Source organism: Calypte anna, chromosome 3 (assembly GCF_003957555.1).
Source record: "Calypte anna isolate BGI_N300 chromosome 3, bCalAnn1_v1.p, whole genome shotgun sequence".
In the NCBI taxonomy this organism is placed as follows: Eukaryota; Metazoa; Chordata; class Aves; order Apodiformes; family Trochilidae; genus Calypte; species Calypte anna.
The window spans coordinates 62,789,389-62,808,537 of record NC_044246.1 but is presented as its reverse complement, the minus strand read 5'-3'; positions in this window follow the sequence as shown (position 1 = coordinate 62,808,537).

Here is a 19,149-nt window from a genome sequence, read left to right as displayed (position 1 = left end):
AGATGAAACTTCAGACCCAGGTCTTCTGTCTGCCCAGTGCCATGCAAGGAGATGTTTGTTAGGGTGTCACGGTTTAGGCCCAGCCGGTACCAACCAGGCCTCTGCTCGCTCACCCCCCACTCCCACTGTGTGGAACAGGGAGGAGAAAATCCACCTAAAGATTCAAGTATCCAGACAAGGACAGGGAGATTTTAATTCTCCAATTACTGTAACATGCAAAAAATAGACTCAACTTGGGAAGAAAAAAAGTAATTCAGTTTACCATGGAAAAAAGAAAACATGGTTAGATCTCAATACTGTCCCCACCACCCCTTGCTTATTCCCAGTCCCGGATCCCTTCCCTGCTGCCTCCCCCTCAGGGCACAGGGAGAGCCAGGGGGGGTTCAGGGTCAGTTCCCCACACGGTGTTTCTGCTGCTCCTTCCTCCTCAGGGGGAGGACTCCTCACATTTTTCCCCAATCCAACAGTCTCACAGTAATCCTTCACAACCCCCTCTAATGAGCCCTTCCCACCAGGTGCAGTCCCTCAGGAACAGACTGACCCAGAGTGCCCACAGGGTCAAAGCAGCTTCAGGAACCTTCCCTGCCACAGAGTCCTTCACAGCTGCAGATCCACAGCTGCCTCTCTTCATGATCCTGCACAGGCTGCAGCTCTGTGTCTGCTCACTTGTGACACTCCCCAGTAGCAGCTCCATGTCTGCCCACTCTGCTCCTTCAGGGAGTGCTCCACTGCTTTCCTCCTTGGGTTTCAGGGAGACAACTGCCATCACACCATGGGCTGCAGAGAAGTCTCTGCCAGGGCATCTTTTCCCCCTGCTTCATCACTGACCTGGCCACTTACTCTGGCATTGCTCTCACCTCCTTCTCTCCTCTGTGCTTCAGATCAGAGTTTTCTTTATTTCTTCCTTTATTTATTTTACAGTTTAGTTTTCCCTTTCTTGAATATATTACTCCCAGAGGTGCATCCATCTTCCCATATTTGCTTGCCCTTGACCAGAGATGGGACCAGAGTTGGAAACGGGGGAGCTTCCAGCAGCTTCTCCCAGAAGCCACCCCCGTGACCTCCCCACTACCAAAACACCCCTACACTAACTCGAGACACAGGGGAACCTACCTAACCACGTCTCAAAACCAAGTTCAGCTAAGTTTGCCCCCCAGTATGAGTAGCTATGCTGTGCCTCTGTGGGAGGAACTCAGGGAAACTCCAGGACTGAGAGTCTGTGTCTAGCTGTGCTTTGCTGTTTCTCTCCCAGAAATTTCCCTTTCTTCTTCTCTCTCCAATATTTTCCCTGTTCAGCTCCCAGTCACTGGCAATATGTTCTCCCTTGCTGACTTGACTCTATTGCTTGGATGTATTAGTGCTCAGCTACCTGATTACTTTTAATTCCTTTCTTCATTCTATTGATTTTGCCATAACTGAATCCATCTGCTGCGTATGACCGATGGGAGGATGGGAAGGCTGTTTTTCAAATGACTTCTCTCCTACTTAAAAGGGTGGTGTTTTACAGAACTCAGCATGAGAGATTTGGTGCTGTCTAGAAATTTCCACAGAACATGTTCTATATCATTTCATTACCGCTCAGCTATTTGCTGGTTATTATTAACAAATTTGATTATAGTGGGTCAAATTGTATGTGAAATATACAGTGTTCCCTTTCCCTTGTTCCTCCAAATAGCTATTTGTGCCAGTCATGTACCGTGCACTGAGCCAATGGCAGTCCCACAGCTGCCAAAAATGCAGTTGAAGAAGGAGTCTCCTGTATTTTCATCTTTCCACTTGTTCCCTGGCCAACATCCTCAGCTTCCCTTCCAACTACCAGTTCCTTTATCCCCACGACCTGCACAGCCTGTGCAGTGATCTCCAAGTCCACTGCTGCTTTCCCCAGCAGGAGTCCAGAATGAGAAGATGTGATGTAAATAGGGGAGACCTCTTTGGTTTGCTTTGCATGGGGATCCACTTGCTGATAGTTTGCCCATGTCAGCTGATGGAAACTGGTTTTGGAGGAGAGGAGTCAGACAGATGCTCAGGAAAACTCATCCTAGGGAAAGAGGGAGCAGAATAATGAAAGGCAGCAGAGACATTTCAGAAAGGATGAATGAAAAAAAGAGGTAACATGAGTGCAGGAAAAGGAGGGTTCCAGACAGCTGCTAGGTGTTTGCTCCAACACCAAGCCTTCTTCCATGGCCAGTTGGGACCTATGCACTCTTCACACTCCTCATTCCTGCAAATATCCCTGCTCAACTGAAGGAAGTTGGTCATCTGCACACATTAGGTGGTTGTTCTGCCTCCAGATGGCAGACACTGGTACCAAGAGAAGCTTTGCAGCGGTTCTCCAGCTGTGGATGCCAGATGGTGCTTCTTGGACAGAGACAAAGATAAAGCCAAACTTTTTCCTGACTCAGCTTGGTTTCCACAAGCTCAGCTGCTATCACAGAGGTGAAAGGCGGTATCATGACTCCCCCATTATACATTATACACTTCACAGAAGGTTTATTAGTATATTTCTTAATGCAGATGCACTGGGTAAGACTTCCTGCCCAGTGGCCAAGCATAACCTTGAAGCAATGTAAAAAAAACATCAAAGATCTCTTTGTGATGTGATTAACTGCCCTGAACACTGGCCTTGTGCAAAACAGAGAAGATTTTCCCCCATTAGCCTGAGGGAAACTTTGCTTTTCAAGTAGCAGAATAACCAAACATCTCAAATTTGCAGGTAGGACCAAAGAGTTGGCCAGCTTGAATGATGCCATCTCTGGTTTGGTCTGTTTTTTTTGTCCTGTGAAATGGGGTCAGTGATGAATCCAAGAAAGTATGCTACCAGTCTTTTTGCATCCTCATTCATTCAAGAAATCTGCAGTTGTTCTCATGGGTTATGGCAGTGGACGTAGCCAAGGACAGTGTGAAAGTGGGTGAAGTTGGAGAGGGTTTCATGGATGAATATATGAAGGGATGATGCATAGGTTAAGGGAACTTCTCCCAGGAAGTTGTGAGACTGCCTTAGTGGCTAAGTGGACCCTATCCAATGTTTCTTCAGCCTTCGCGCTGACATTCTGATACAATATGTGTGATGGAAATCAGCATTTTAATCTCAGCAATAACTACCACAGTACAGAAGTATTGTTCAGAAATTTTCTATTACTGTCTGGAGTGTTAGTTTTTATGGTGCCATATACATGTGCAGTATGGACAAGTTACAGTTGCTGTGGGAACATTAGTAATGAAATTTTTGAGTTCTCAGTGCTTTAAAATCTCAAATGAGTTATAAAGGAAACTTGTTTGCATTTCATTTCCTTAGTTAGAGACAGAAAAAATAATTCCCACAACCCTTTGTGACAAAATTTGCCAGACTAACACTCCTCTATCTTAAAGCACTGTTTGACTTTTTTTCCAACAAGTTTCTCCTTTATTCCTCATTACAATGGGAGCAAAAAATTTCTGAGTAGGTCTGAGGAAATGCAATGCCCTTCCTACCACTACCAATTTCCTACTGATATGTGTTCCACATGAGTTCTGGAAAGGTGAAATTGTGTTCAGTGTTCAGACTCAGAGTTTTGAAACATGATATTTATTCCTGGTCTTGGAAAATCCTCCTTATCTCTCCTAACTTCTGTTTTTTGATTTTGATGTCTGTAAAAAGAAGCAAAGAAGCTTTTGCTACTTATATATTTTTTTTTCCTCCCTTGGGTCTACTCAATAGTGAGTCTAGAATGCTTTTGGAAGTCTGGGTAAGACTAAGGTAGGGACCTGGAAAAGTCCAGGTTAATGCAGTGTGAGTTAGTTATGCTGAAATATGCAAACATCAGGTCTGTTCTAGGAACTATAAAGGAGGTATCAGAATCTTCTGGCTGGAGAGGAATCTATGGAGAGTGGATGTATCTTTTGGCCCATCTCTGCCACATGTTTGTGCATTAATCATCAAGTCTTGGCATCTAGAGAAGAAGCCATTTTAAGAAAATTAAGAGGCAGAGCTTCCGTGTGAAAGAAGGGTTTGGATGCACCAGTATAGGAAGAGGGATCTAGCGATCAAATGTGAGTAAGAAGACAACAAATGTGAATAAGAAGTTCTGCCAGCCAAGGACCTGACCCATAAAGCACCAGTGGCTTAGTTCTCTGCAAAATGCCCTGTGCCCTCAACATCTTTTAAAGGTTTTGGCAGCTGTGTTAGCTTGATACCTTGCAGAATTGCTTTGGAAAAAAAGCATCCTAAACTGACTTCATAATACAATTTTTCTTTTTCTTTTCTTTTTTTTTGTCTGCTTTTCTTTGTCTCCTGAAAAGTCACAGGAAAAACAGCAATACTGCTAAAGCTGGAGATGGGGCATAAATGGAGCCCTTAAGTAGTCACATTCCCTCCCTCAGATTTAATGATTCAAATAAAATGGAATTACATCCAAACCAACCAAGTTGTTTTTACTTTTGCAAAACCAAAACCTGAGTAATGAGGTTTTGCAAAATTCAAACACAAACCACTCCAGTTTGTCCCCTGCAGACATGAGGCTGAACTCAGAACCTTTTATCTAGGCCCTCTATACTCTCTGGACTTTGGTGGTTTGGCTAAAAATGGAACCTGGATTTAAACCATCCCTGATCTGGTTGTGCAAATCACAACCTGACTAATGTAACTCTTCAAAACCAAAACCATAACATGGCCTTCTTGTTCTATCCCTAATTTAATTAAATGCTTTTTGTCCAGAGCATTATGAGGGATTGAATTGTACAGAATATTACAGCATAACACAACCTTTTATTTTATTCATTCCCAAAGGCCCTATCCTGAAATCACAAAGTCCTTCCTTGCTTCATCAAACCATCTTTGTGGGCACTTGGTGAGACATTTTGCTTTCAAGAGGGCTGCTGCTGCTTTCTTTGAAAACAGTGAATTAACTTTCATTGAATTCAAGAGTAATGTAATATTTTGGACTTGTATTTTCTGTCTACTTCGTTATCCTATCTATGTGCAGGTTTTGAAATCATTTCTGTTTCAAGAGGGCCTGAAGTAAACCAGAAGTGGCAATGTCCCTGTCATCAGGAGAGAGCAAGTTTATTACTTTAAAAAGTGCCAGAAGAAACAGGACTCCCTGTACGGCATCTTTCTGGCATTTCTGGTAGACTCTAGCACCTTGTCAGTCTCCCTAAAAGAGTGTCTCCTGGCATAAATGATCAGAGGAATGGAGCACCTGTCCTATGAAGACAGTCTGTGAGAGCTGTTGTTGTTCAGCCTGGAGAAGAAGAGGCTGTGGGAAAGCCTTATTTCAGCCTTTCAGTACTCAAAGGGGGATTTCTTATGAAAGATGGGGACAAGCTTTTTAGCAGGGTGTGTTGTGATTGGACAAAAGGCACTTGTTTTAAACTAAAAGAGGGTAGTGTTAGGCTAGACATAAGGAAGAAATTTTTTGCAATGAGGGTGGTGAGACACTAGAACAGGTTGTCCAGTGAAATGGTAGAAGCCCCATCCCTGGCAATATTCAAGGTCAGGTTGGATGGTCTCTGATCAACCTGATCTTGTCAAAGATGCCCTTGTTTATAGAAAGGGAGCTTGGGCTAAATAACATTTAAAGGTCTCTTCAAACCCAAACTATTCTATGATAAAAGCAGCCAATACGGCTCCTAGAACAGTCCTAAACATCTTCATGGGCAGGGGCATAGCAAGCTCTTGAAGGACTTTCTGTGAACCTTTGAATGTCCTGGGTTTTTGCTTGTGATGGGTGTTTGCTTTCTTAGCTTTGGCACTGTCTCTGCCCTCCCTTGCTGCCACAAGTCCAAGGGCAGTACTTTTCCATTTCTGGACTGTCTGTGGACTGCTTTGAAAAGTCCAGTGAATGGTAGCTAAGAAAAACAAGCCTAGTGGCAGTATGATTGTAGGGAGTGTCTCTCCAGTGTAATGTTTTAGGGGAGTCTGCAAATAGAGCAAAGGCTGAAACCCACCATCAGCATTCACAGAGAAGTCTCCTGGAGATCTGCAAAGGAAGATGAGAGCTGCTGAGAATCCAGCTCCACCCTGGCTCCCAAAGGAGGCAGAGCATCCCAGCTCCCCCCAGCCCAGAATCTGCTGCTTTCCCAGTAGCTGTGTTAGAAGGCCAAGAGTCCTTTCTCTAGGTCTGTAGGACTGTTGCATGATAAAACTTAAGCTAACACTTCACTGTTAATTTAGCTGGATTCTATTTTCTGATGTTTTGGTAGTTTCTTACAGGTAAATTGTTACTTCTCTGTTAGAGTTTAGCTGTTGCTGTTATTTGCTGATTTCTCCCCCTTTTTTTTCAAGTTTGGATTCCAACAGGTCATTTAGAAGGAGTAATTGCAAAGAACTTATTCAGAGCAGCACAGGCAGATTAAAAACACCCGACCCTTTAAATACTGAAACCTGTGAACTTAGCAGTAATAATTTTTCTAGTCTGTTAGAAGTGCTAGGACGTATACCCTTTCTGCATGCTATAAGCTACTCTGAGAAGAAACAGTCACAGACAAGCTGGACATTTAACCAGATAGCTGGCACAATTACACTCATACCACAAGTCAGCTTGGACTAATAAGTTGAATGAAACTCAAAGTCCAGTGTCTTTTTTGCCCTAAGCAATGGCTTTTATCCAGTATATTCTCTTAAAAAGAAACAGGCTAAAAGCTAAGGACAAAAATGCAATCCTGTGTGCCTGAAGTTAAACGAGACCTGTGCCAGCAGTGCCTCCTTACCCAGCCCAGGATCCCCAGGGGAGGGGATGTGGTGTGTTCATCCTCTCTTTTCATCCACAGAGCAGAGCAGGAGGAAGGGGGAGAGGTTTTTTTCATAAGAAGAACAAGAGAGTGATCTTCATTTCTTCTCTTCAAAGTCAGGAAGGATAAGACACTTGAGATGGGGGTAGAAGAATAGAAGGAGATCATGGGAGAGGGTTGTACCTTCCCTTTGGCATCATGGGGTCCCTCCAGAGGATCCTACCATTTAGTCATTAAAACAAGTAAGGCTTCCTTCCCCTGCCTGAACAGGTTCCTGTTGACCCAGAGCACTCCTCTGAGTCTTCATTTGGTACCACAAGGAAGTATCACTCTTCAGAGATCCCACCTGCTGGACAGTTTGCAGGGCTGGGATGGAGCAGTAAATGTGCATGCCTTATGTCTGGGTCTCTGTAGCACTGCACATCTGGGCAAGATTAAACAAAGCCAGGGGTGGGAAGTGCCACTATAACAAAATGTACAAGCCATGAGAGCTCAATTTAGAACCTGGGCATGTGTTTTCAATGCTAACTTGAAGCAAACTTTTTCAGATTCATGCTTCAGTGTCCTTCTGCAATGTCTAAAAATGATGTAACTCCAATGCCTTTCATCCTTAGGACCATGCCATTACTTGTTCTATCCTGCCCAGGCTCCTAACAAAACCGTATGGGTTAGCATCTCAGACATTTTTCTAACTGAGCAACCTGCCCCCTTGCAGTTTTTTTCAGGCTATCACTAGAGATTTGCTCTGGTATGAAGCCAGGCCCACCCTTAGAGTTTTATGAAGGGGTGAGCACTCAAAGCCATTGAGATCCTTCATATGGGCTTTGATATGGCTCCTCTGGAAGAGGTGGGCACAGGCAGGTCTGAGTTTTGTGCTGCTCAAGCCCTCAAAAGATCCCTGGGCTCAGATCCTGTTGAGCATGGTGAGGGCTGAGGCCAAGTGACAGTGGGAGGCACGGTGCCTGGAGGGCAAAGTGGTTGCAGAGCTATCTGCTTCCTTCTATCTCTTGGCACCCAGCTGCTCTTTGTGAGATGAAAGTAAGGTGGGTGAATGTCAAACCACATAAAATTAAGGGTGTTTCAAAACTTGATGCTCTGGAGCAAAGGGAACATACAAATATTGGGGAGGTTATGTAGCTGCACTAGATCTATAGGCTTGATTTAGAAGAGGCTGGATAATATTTTTCCACACCTGTACCCTCCACTTTGTAACAAGATCAGGCTAAGCTCCAAAAAGGACCTTCTGAATCTGACCTGAAAGCTCATCTATGTGGTTGCCCCATATCTCCCCTGGTGTCAGCTGTAGATATGAGCAGAGAGCAGCTGAAGAAAGCATCACCACTTGAGGGAAATGGGGTCCTGAGGTGGCAGGTCAGAGAGGAAAATTTTAGAGTTTGGGTGTTGAGCTTTTCAACAAGAGGTAAAAAAAGAGCTGGAAAGAAGATACTTGTGAGAAAAATCCCCTCCAAAGACGATCATGGAGAAAATATTTTTGAGCAGCCCAGTCTTCAGATCTGCTTACTACATTTGGATTACAGTGTACAGCTCAGTTCTCAAAAATTGTTAAAAGTGCTTTTTCTGAGAAGGAGGAAGTCCCATCCATCTGCCATGAAAAACAGGTTTCCCACCATCAGATGCAGAACCTTTGAGGTAGTACTGGCTTGAACTATAAAGTTAATAGCATGTCCATAAATACGTGAATTATCCTCAGACATTTTGGTGGATCTCTTAAAATATTTACTTTTTAGGGGCAAGTTGGGTAATGGGTTTTCCTCAAACCTTTAAGTTTTAGTAGGCAACAATGAATGCAGAGTGAAAGCTGCTTACCAGATGTTCCACAGCCTGGAGAGATAAAAGGAGATTGTTCTTACAAGTATAAAAGGTGATAGAGTAGCCTGCACTGTGTAAAGTACATATTTTTATTAAGTCATTATGAAGTCGAACAAATAATTTTACATATTTCCCAGTCATAGCCTGCCTCATCCATGTTGACTTTTTTTGCCAGTTCTGACTACTTCTTTTTCACTTTACAATGCTAGCAAACTTGTTAGGCTTTTTTGTTTTTTAAACCTCCTCAATTTTATTGCCTTAGTCATTAAAAATGACACCATCTTTTGAAACCTTAGATAAATCTAATAAAGCTAATCTCATTAACAGAGTGCAATATTATCCTAACACTCCAAAGTGATTAAACAATTTGGGGAAATCACTTACCACAAAAGACATACCCAAGGCAGCAGAGGATTCAGATTTGGACTCACGGAACTGAGCTGGAGTTGGTTAGCAGTGATGACTAATTTAGGAGTTATTGTAGAACAGGTCTTGAACTTATACAAGCCAAACAATCAAAATAAATTGAGTGAAAGTCTTTAAAGCAACAAAACAGCAAGAAGGTATTTTTTCCCATAGGATCTACCATCTTTTTAAATTTTCCACAATATGTTAATGAAATGAAAACTTTGAAATCTTGTTTCTGCTCTCAGATCATAGTAAATAAGGAAACCTGAAGTAGTAGACAGTGTGCTGTCATCAAAAGCACATGGGAGCTGCCCACTTAATCCTGTCTCAGATGTTTTCTTTTTAAGGCTGCAGGTTTAGTTTGGTTGTATGTGCTTCTCTGCAGGCAGTTATCCCCCTTATAGCTTTTTGCAGAAAAAAACCCCAAACCAAAGCAACCAACCAAATGAACAAAAACCAAAAAACCAAAACAACAACAACAAAAAAACCCCCCAAAAACCAAACCAACCAAAAAACACCAAAGAAAATGAATAAGAAAATTATCAATTTTTTCTCTCACCCCCTACCGTGAGCCAGTTTGCTGAGGTTTTTTTACATCCTTATGTTGTCTGGCAACCTAAACTTGTCTCTCTTCAAATAGGGTCTCTCCTACACATGCTTTTCAAAGTTGCAAGTGTCCAGAAAACACAGGAGGATGTGCAATCTTTGCCTTCATCCTGCAGACAAAGGATGACAGGAGCCAAAGCAGGCAGAAAGTGATTGGATTTTGCATTGGGTCACCTTTAAGAGTACACATAGGATCCATGCTTTTATTAAGCTCAGGAGATATGAAACATGGACAGATACAATAGTCTGGCATAACTGACTCCCCTGTGCTTCTATCTGCAAAGTATGAGTAATATGCAGAATTGGTGCTGAATAGATCAGTATGATGCTGAGGATCTTCCAAAAATTATTTGCTGTTCTAGTGGGGAGTGGGGAGGAAAAGCACAGGTCCTGAAATGCTGTTTAAAATCCCACACTTTGTGAACTCCTAGACAACAGGTATTAAAGCCCACTTCTGAATGATTTCTTATCTCATGCTGCAAACTTTTGCATCTTTGGAAACACCCAGCTTTGAGAATTCATCAAAACTGAACTGAAATTAGAACTGACAAAGAGTAGCCCGTTAATGGTGGTATGAATTATATGAAAGCCATATTATACGTAGCAGATCCTTGTAGCCTTCATGACATCTAGCAGAAATTCCCAAAATGCTCCTGAAAAGACTTATTTCAATTTTAAAATTTGGCAACCACACTGTTTGTTTTAGGCAAGATCATTTGATCCACAATTCATATTCATTTAAGGTAAAAAATAGAATGAGATTATCCAGAAAAGTGCCAGGTTGGACCATCTTACGTGCACTGTCAGATGTAAGCCCCATGCTTTTGAAAATTAATGCTCTAGTTCCTGAATTCAGACCTGTGGGATTACACTCTACAGTTCTGACTACATTTGACTTGTGAGATTTAAAGCACCTCTGTGTTTTCTTTCTTTTTCTTTTTAATTTGAGTGAGATACAAAGCCATGGAAATAAATGGAGCACTATTCTTGGTTTTGGTTCAGTTTCAGATCCAGACCCTGAACCTCAGCTGAAGTGTGCCATGGATCTTAAATGCTGCTTTCTTGAACTGCCTTTGGTTGGAGTATGCTGCATTTCACACAGATTGCATTTCAGAATACAATCACTGCCTCTGAATGTTATGCTTGAACAGCAAATGGACTTTCAAAAACCAAAAGCTCTTTCATTAATTGCTATCTGAGTAAAAAAAAAAAAATCACGATATATTGCTTTAGAATATAATGCATATAACACTGAGATCCTCCTAAGAACGAACGGCCAAAACATGAGTGAAGGAATACTCCTCCCTTTCTCCCTACCAGGAAAAAAAAAAGATGTAGTTTTAAGGTTTTAGAAAGAACTAAACAAAATAAGGAATCACAGAAGAAATCTGGATTTCCTCCCATGAAAATAGAGGGAGAGATTTCATTCAGGAGAAAAAAACAATCAAGGAAAGTTTCTTATAGAAATGTAAATCCACTTGTATTTTCCACAGATGTTCAAATGGGAGCCAAAGAAACTTTAACAAGCAGAGCAAGATAAAAATAAAAATATTAGAGATATCCTGAAATAACACCCAGACTTGTGTCAATATTATATTTCATCTGGGAAAAAGTCTGAGCAACAAAAGGAACTGTATTTGCAGTTTGAGAGATCTGCAAATAGCATTAGGAAAAATACATCCGCTTTGAAATTGTGTATTAAATGACCCACAGGTGAGATAGTTTGTTGGCATATGATTCACCAGAAGTATAAGGTTTTAGATGATTTTTATTTTTCAGTCTTCAGTTTCCCTGGGGCAGGGTGTCATCAGCTCTGTGCAATAATAGTATGTGGGGTAAGGTACTTCCTTATTTTTACAGAACATTCCTATGAAATGTCTTTTCACACATAAAGTCCTGTGAAAGGTGGACCCACTTCTGCATTAGAGTATGAGTGAGGAAAGTCACAAAGTTCAGAATGATTCTCTTAAGTACGTGAGCAATACCAAATACCTTTGTGCTAGCAATGTGATTTCATTTTGTATTGTCCTCCTGCCAAAAAGTTTAGTGAGATGGTGTTTGGGTGTAACCCTATCCTGAAGCTTCACTGGAGAGCTGCCTGGCAGCTTCTGAAAGACCACAGAGGATATCAAAACTTCAGCAGTGAGATCCTCCTTCAGGAAGGTAGGATGTAGATAATATTTTATTTAACATGGCAACTCCATGTCCTGCTCCTCTTGATCTGCGAGGCTTGCTGTTACTGAAACACTGATGCTGCTTTCAAATGGCTCATTCACTGAACTATACAGGGCAGTCTTCTCAGCAGTAAAAATTTCCAATGGTTTATATTCTCTTGAGTGCCTCAAAAGGTCCAGCCCAAGCTGGAAACATGTAAGCATGGTATATGCTGCACAGGAATTACGTGGGAAATCCTATATATTGTAAGAATACTACCTACTATGTTAAATGTAGGCAGAATTTATGAATGGTGGTAGAGTGGCACAGCATCTCAGGGTTATATGGCTGCTCTGTACAAACAGATGAAGCTGTTGCCTCTCAAACCCAGCAGTGAGAGGGCAGACAAAGCAGCTGCCCAAGCTTTTCAGTGCTGCCTGCTTCTATGTACCTCAGGTGCTACTAAAACTGACCTCCTCTATTTGAGCACAAAAGAGTAAATTCAATTACTGTGTCTCCTACTAGAGTGAGGTAACCAGACATCACAGACTCCCTGCTTGGCCAGAAGACCTGATATTTTTAATAGCCATTAAAAATATATATATATTTTGCTGTTCTTGGCTGGTCTTCTCCTTTCATGCTGATTAACAATGCTCTGATCTTTTACTGCTGCCTTTTAGTAACATAACAGCCTTCCAAGGTGGAAGAAAGCCATGCTATTCCTCTAACTTGTGTTTATGTACCCTGTATTAATTTTTCTTCCACAGTTGCTGTTTTTGCTGGTTTCTTCAACAACATATCCCATACATTTTATTCTAAATGTTGGGGCACTTTCCCTGATTTTTCATGACGCATTTTATTTGTATATAACTTAGATTTTTGATTATTGCTTCTTTGTCTGCAATCCTTGCAGGCATTTAAGTTACCAGCCCAAGTTTTATGACATTGCTAATAATTTCTTTCTCCTTTTGTTCTAAATGGGATATTCTCTGATACATATTCTTTTGATTAATCTGAGGTTCTTTTTCGACAAAAAGGCAATGGGATATAAAAAGTTTGCCACTACCTTGTTACTCTGTATCTAGATTGAAGAAGTTAACAAAATTATTTTATATGAGAAGGGTTTCCCTTTTTTTTTCCCCATTTGATTGCTCTAATTTGATCCTCAAGAAGCAATTTTAATAGCTGTTTAGAGTGTGACATTGCTAATGAAAATGAACAGATTGCTACTTCATTCTACAATAAAAGCAAGTGTGCATGGTGATCTTACTAGAGGAAAAATTCTGCATGTGTAAATGATATTTTCCTTTCCTCTATTCCATTTATTTATAGTGTAACAAAAAATTTACAGCTAAAACAATTGCATGTAGTAAGCAGATTGTTTCAAATGAAATCGAATTTGTTCTTCCAAGTGGCTCCCTGCGAGATCTGTTGAAGATTTAAGTAAGACTCATGTATATATGAATCCTTTTAATGTGCTTCTTTTTTCAATCAAAAACCCCACATGAGTGGAAACTTTAAAAAAATGAACTACAATCACAGAAATGCTTCAGCTTTTGCAGGTGGGCAGAGGAGATTCTACTTCACTGTATAAATCACTTAAAAAGTCCAGGCTCACAAACCTTCTGAACTCTGTTTTGTGCAATATCAAAGGATTATGGGTGTTACAGAAAGAGAGCACAGATTATGGGTATTAAATAGGAAGACTACCAGGGGACACATGGCACAAATATGAAGACTTTGTGGAGAAAAGTAGAAGATTTTTAGTCTCCCCTTCATGACTTGATGCCTTCATAAAAAAACCCCCAAACAATATTTCTCTGCCTAAATAGACTGTCAGCTATTGCTGCACTTGGTGTTTTATCTCACCTTCTCTTGGTTCACTTTTGGATCAGTGGATTTCACTCAGTTTAAGATTTGCTGCAGCTCTGATGTTTTTGTTCTTGCAAGAGGGAGAGTTGTCTTAATACTGATATTAATTTACTGTGGAATGGCAAGGTCACAGTGCTATGGAATATGAATGCTTGTGGGAGAGAGGCAGAGAGTAGTATTTTATCTTTAGTAAAACAGTTCTGGAAAGATCTTTGTAGTACTTTTGAGTCAACCCCATTGGCAATGACCCTAGCTGGTGGCACTTACCTGAAGATAGCAAGCTAGTGCTCCTGAAGGCTCAGGAAAGTTCTATTTCAAGGTCAGTACTGATTCACAACAAAAATGTGTGTTCTGGTTTTACTAATAGTATGCTTTTTTTATGTTTACAGAGCACTGGTAGGGGCCTTGCGGTGCTAAATATTGCACGTGCTCAAAGCAAGAAAATACTCTTACACACCAAAACAGACAGTATAGAGCATGGGAAAGGCAAATATCTCTGTTCTAGAGAGAAATGAGGCTCAGATCCTCCAAAATACTTACTGCTTTATGTGCCTAAACCTCACTGGAATCAGTGTCAGTCAAACCAAACCCCCAAGTGTCTTGGGCATCTGAGATGCCAGCGCCAGGGCTGGCCCCAGCCAGCACTACATGAAGGGGTGGAGGTGGGCCAGACAGATAGATCAGGAGTGGGGTAGCTGAGCTTGTTGAGCATCATTCCTGAGCCCACAGGAACGCCTCTCCACAGATTGATCAGACAGGCACACTCCCACTTGTGCTCACTTATGGTCAGTCAGTACCCTTTTCCTCTAGCCACTTTTTTTTTGGGGGGGTTGGAGTAGATTTTTTTTCCAGTTTTAAATGCAGTGTTAATGGAACAAACAGGTTCATCTGTCTACTGACCTGTGCTGGCACCCTCCTAATGATTTCTGCTTGGGCACTTAGGAAGCCTGGGGCTGAGCCAAGGCCATCTGAAAGTCAGTCTTTATCTGCTGGCACCATCCTGTGTCCTTCTTAGCTTTTTTAAAAGAAAATACTGCATATGAAGGCTCTTTGTGTAACAGCAATTGTGTTTTCAAGATGGCTTTTTCAGTAGAATATCCTTCAATTCACGTGGTCTATATAATGTAAGCACCTTCAATGGTATGCTTCAAACCAGCTGGGTGCTCACAACACAGAGGCAGTGTAAGGGCAGAGGTATGTTTCCAATCTGAACAATTAGCAGCTCCACTGGCATCGCTGAACCTCATAGAAGTGCTTCTGAGAAGCTTTCCCACATCTTGTTCATAAGAGTGTGCCATGAGCCAAAGCCCAAATTAACTGTAAAATTGAGGTAAGCCAGAACTTGAATGATCCCTGAACAAGACAGCTTTTTCTGTATAGCAATGAGTTTTATCCAGGATGTATAAATCCCACAGAATCAAACCTGTATATACTGAAAAGTAAACAAGATATTAGCAATCCACTTTGAGCACCCCAGACAGTTATTAGTAACAGAAAGGGAAGAAAAATGACAAAGTTATGCTGAGTGTCTTCCTTTAAAAGAAAAAAATTTAATAGAAAAATTATTTCCATTTGCTTGAGCTGCTCTTTTCCTATCCTGCTGTCCTCATCTCTCAGCAGCCAAGGTCAGGATGATGTGATTCATACACTTTTTAATTGAAATTGTACACAGCCAAATCATAGAGCTGCTGCTCCCTTGGAAGTCAGTGGCAAAATTCCCACTGGCTTCAATGGAAGTAAGCTTGGTCTGTCAATGGATAGAGAGAAATGTAACATCTACCTGGGTGATCCAGCAAAGGGGCTGTTACGTTTGTGGGACCATGGCCTGGTTCATGTCTTGTAGTACCTTACTGGTTCTTGCATAGCTGCAGATCTTGTGGTTTCATCTGTGTCTTTTGAGAGTCTGCACTTCTGCTGAAATGATTTTATAGTTAACTTCTGATCTTTAGCCTAAATTTGTCATCTCAGTGCATTAGACTGTTCCAGGACGTCCTGTACCTTGTCAAACCCAGGCTCTTTCCTCTTAGTTTATTCTGTGTAGAGTAAGATATCCTAAAACATCTGGTTTTAAGGTTTTCTTTGTTTGCTTTACAGATTACACCAGTGTAACCCTCCTCCTGATCACTTTCCTTCAAATCTTTCCTTATTTACCTACTCATCTATGAATATGCATCACCTTTTCCTACTCTAAATGCAGCTCTGTGTAGAGCACTGCAGGGTTGCAGTGCCAGCTCCTGGATGGTGTTGAGTGCTGGAGCAGAGCACTTAACACACTGCTCAAAAACAAAGCAAGTGAGTAATCCCAGAAGCAGGAGGCAGTGTCACTCCTTACACGCTTTATTGCAGAGTGGAATTCAAGGAACTTGTCAGCCTTCAGCTATGTAAATGGGAATGGTTGCAGAGTAGCTGGCAGTACCAGGGATGTCAGACATACAGAGACCAGGGACACCAGGCCTGTCGAGCAGAGCCTTTCAAATGCTGACAGAAAGAGGACAGTTTTAAAGAGAGATGCTTTAGTTAGATTATATTAAAAATCTACAGCTGGAGCTAATTATTTTGTCTCATTTTGAATATTACTCAGAAGCCTGGCTGGTCAGTGAGCCTGCTAGATCTATGGGCAGTACAGATGGGTTAGCACCTCTTCTACCACTCAGGAAAGATGTTGGATTGATTAGCGCCAGAAACCAAGGATCTCTAGTACATTGGTTCTCAATCCCTTCCAGACTGTGACCCCAAGTCATAAAAAGAGAGAGTTTCAGGATTCCTCTTCTCTGATCCTAATAAAAGAAGAGTGTTGCACATGTGTATATATCCCAGCAGACTCATCACAACCAGTAGACTGATTTTACTACTATTTACTCATTGAATGGATTAAGCATCTGTGGCACTGCGAACTTCATCTCTTTCACACCCACTTATACTTACACCTTGCTGCGTGCTTTTGCACTTCCCTGTCTGAAAGCGGCCTCTCCAGCTATTTGCTTTTCACTAGCAAAAAGCTACTACTCTAAATCTCCTCTGCTCTCTGCAATAGATAGATCACCCTTGCGTATTTGGGGGAACGGGAGAGAGCTGGTTCATATAAAAACCAAATTTATCAATGTTTATGTAAATCAGTTGTCTCATCATAAAATAAATGTGATTTTCATGAACAGCTAGCTGCACACTCAAATTTTACATGAGAAAAGGGTGGTTGCACTGTGGACAGTTATAATTCCTACAATTTTTTAGGTGCTATTGATCAGTCCAAGTGAAAACAATCAAGTCATTTCTACCAACTTCTCTGTCTGTGGGCTTCTGGTGATTTTATCTGAGATTTTCTCAGCTATATGTGGAAATGGTGAAAAAGAATATTACATCTGGTAGACAGAATGTTCATTATGGGTAATTTCTGCAACATTTTCATTTATAAGTGCAATTTAAGCTATTTGGTCAGTTTTATAAGTGCAATTTATAAATGCTATTTTGGTAGGAGACCTTGCCATGCCATATAATCTGGTCTGCCGCTTCTTCCCACATTTCCATGTTTGAAGCATTTTCCTTCAGGCAAAGTCACTTCTCCCATTTGGGAGCCAGAAGCACAAACTGCAGATACCTGGTAGTCAAAGCTGCTTTTAGGCAACTAGTCTGAATGGGGATAGTTGGCATAGAAATTGTCCTACTCTTCTCTGCTTCTCTAGAGTGCCTAGTTGCTCTAGGTGGTGTTGAAATTCCAGATTTTTGTTGTTGTCTATCAAGTGGACCAGGACAGATGTTGATTTCTTTTATCCAGGTTTACTGTCTCTGAAGTACTTCTTGAAGCACCTGTTCTTTGTGCAATAAATAAATCAGAAGGGAGAGGAGAATGATAATATTCTTTGACTAAAATCCTAAATCAATTTTCCATGAGCTGCACATTAAATTTACATTTATCTTGCTATGCTGAATAGTGAGATGTTTTTCTCTGGTCTGCTTAAACATATCAATGGCTCTGTAGCTGACAGGAGCAAACCACTGTATCAGATCAAATGAAGGGTAAAAATGCAGTTTTGCCTGGAAAATTTCACAGTGATTTTCTTTCCCCTCCTCCCTCCAACTTTAAAAATGATGCTGTAATTGACATTTCCCACTGGAAAATAAATAACCTGTTCAGCTGAGGTAAGCCTGATGCTAGAGAAAAGACAGCTGAGAGACAAGATGCCTCTTGTGTATATTCTAGAACAATGCTCCAAGGAGTTAAGCAAACTCAGAAATTCAGATCTTGCCAACATCTGGTTTATATCAGCAGAAACCAAAAGCTTATAGCAGTCTGGCTGGATCATTACACTGTGTCTGTGTGTGTCTCTTAACTTCTCCTGCCATTACCTAAGAGATCACTGGTCTGGAAGATGCTCATGTTTCTTCAAAGACACACACACACACACACACACACACACACACACACCAGCATTAGGTGTATTCTTCGTCTGCTTATCCTCCTCATCCCATTCAGTGCCAGTTGTGTGAGCAGTGTCATCTCTTATGGTAAGTCAGGTCACCTCATGTAGGATCTCCATCTTCCACTAAGAATATGGTAGACCTTTCAGAAATATAGGGTGCTAGTTTCTACTCAGCCACCTCTCCTGCATGCCTTTCTTCTGAGGACAGATATCTAATGGGAGAGGCAACCATAGGGGTGCTCCTCTCATGTAGCAGTGGTCAAAATGGGCAACAGAATGCCTTGGGTCCATGCAGCTGGACAAGTTGCAAACTTCTCTCTCAGTCTTGCAGAAATAACTGAGCTGTGAATATACCCCATTTGAGAATATATCTTCTTTCTGTTGACGGTGAACCACAGGAAGCAGCAGCAAGAGACTGATGACTTGAGCTAATTTGTTAGTTACTTGACTGTGAAGGGAGGAAGCTTGGGGTTAGACCCCACTTCTTGGGATGGGTATGCATTTTCCTCTCTTTTTGCCACTGGACTAGTTGTGGGTTAAAGAAATCCAGATCAGAACTGGGAGAATGGGCCAGGACTTTCAACCCTCTCCCTCCAAGATGAGTGCCCCTAACCACCAGCTTGCAATCATATTCCTTGTTGCCTTTTCTCTGCCTGCCTCTGTAGCTCTTGCATGTCTGCCTGCACTGTGGCTCGGTTTCAAGGGGGAGCATGAGGAATGTTCTTGTGCACCATACCCTATGATCTGGTGGTTAGAGCACTTTTCAGGGAGTGAGTTGGCTTAATCCCTCTTAGGCTGATCAGTCCCTTTTGCTTCCTTCTTTAATCCTTAAATACTCAAAACCAGATACCAACACTACTTCTGTCTTTAACTCTTTGTGCTTTTCCTAGAGACTTGTGCGATATTCAGGTGCAGTATTCGGGTACCAAAACAACTCTGCAGCAGAGCATTGTATACCTGTTTCAGCAGAGCATACACCTGGGGACATAAAGTAAAAAAAAGATGGAAATGACCAAGGAACATTTACATAGGAAGACAAATTAATCTGGGTTAAACAGTGGAAGGAGGACTAGATTAGCATTTGTACAAATTTGCTTGTACCTGTAGTAAGATTTAAAGAACAAGATGCTACCTTGTTCATCTGTAGAATTTC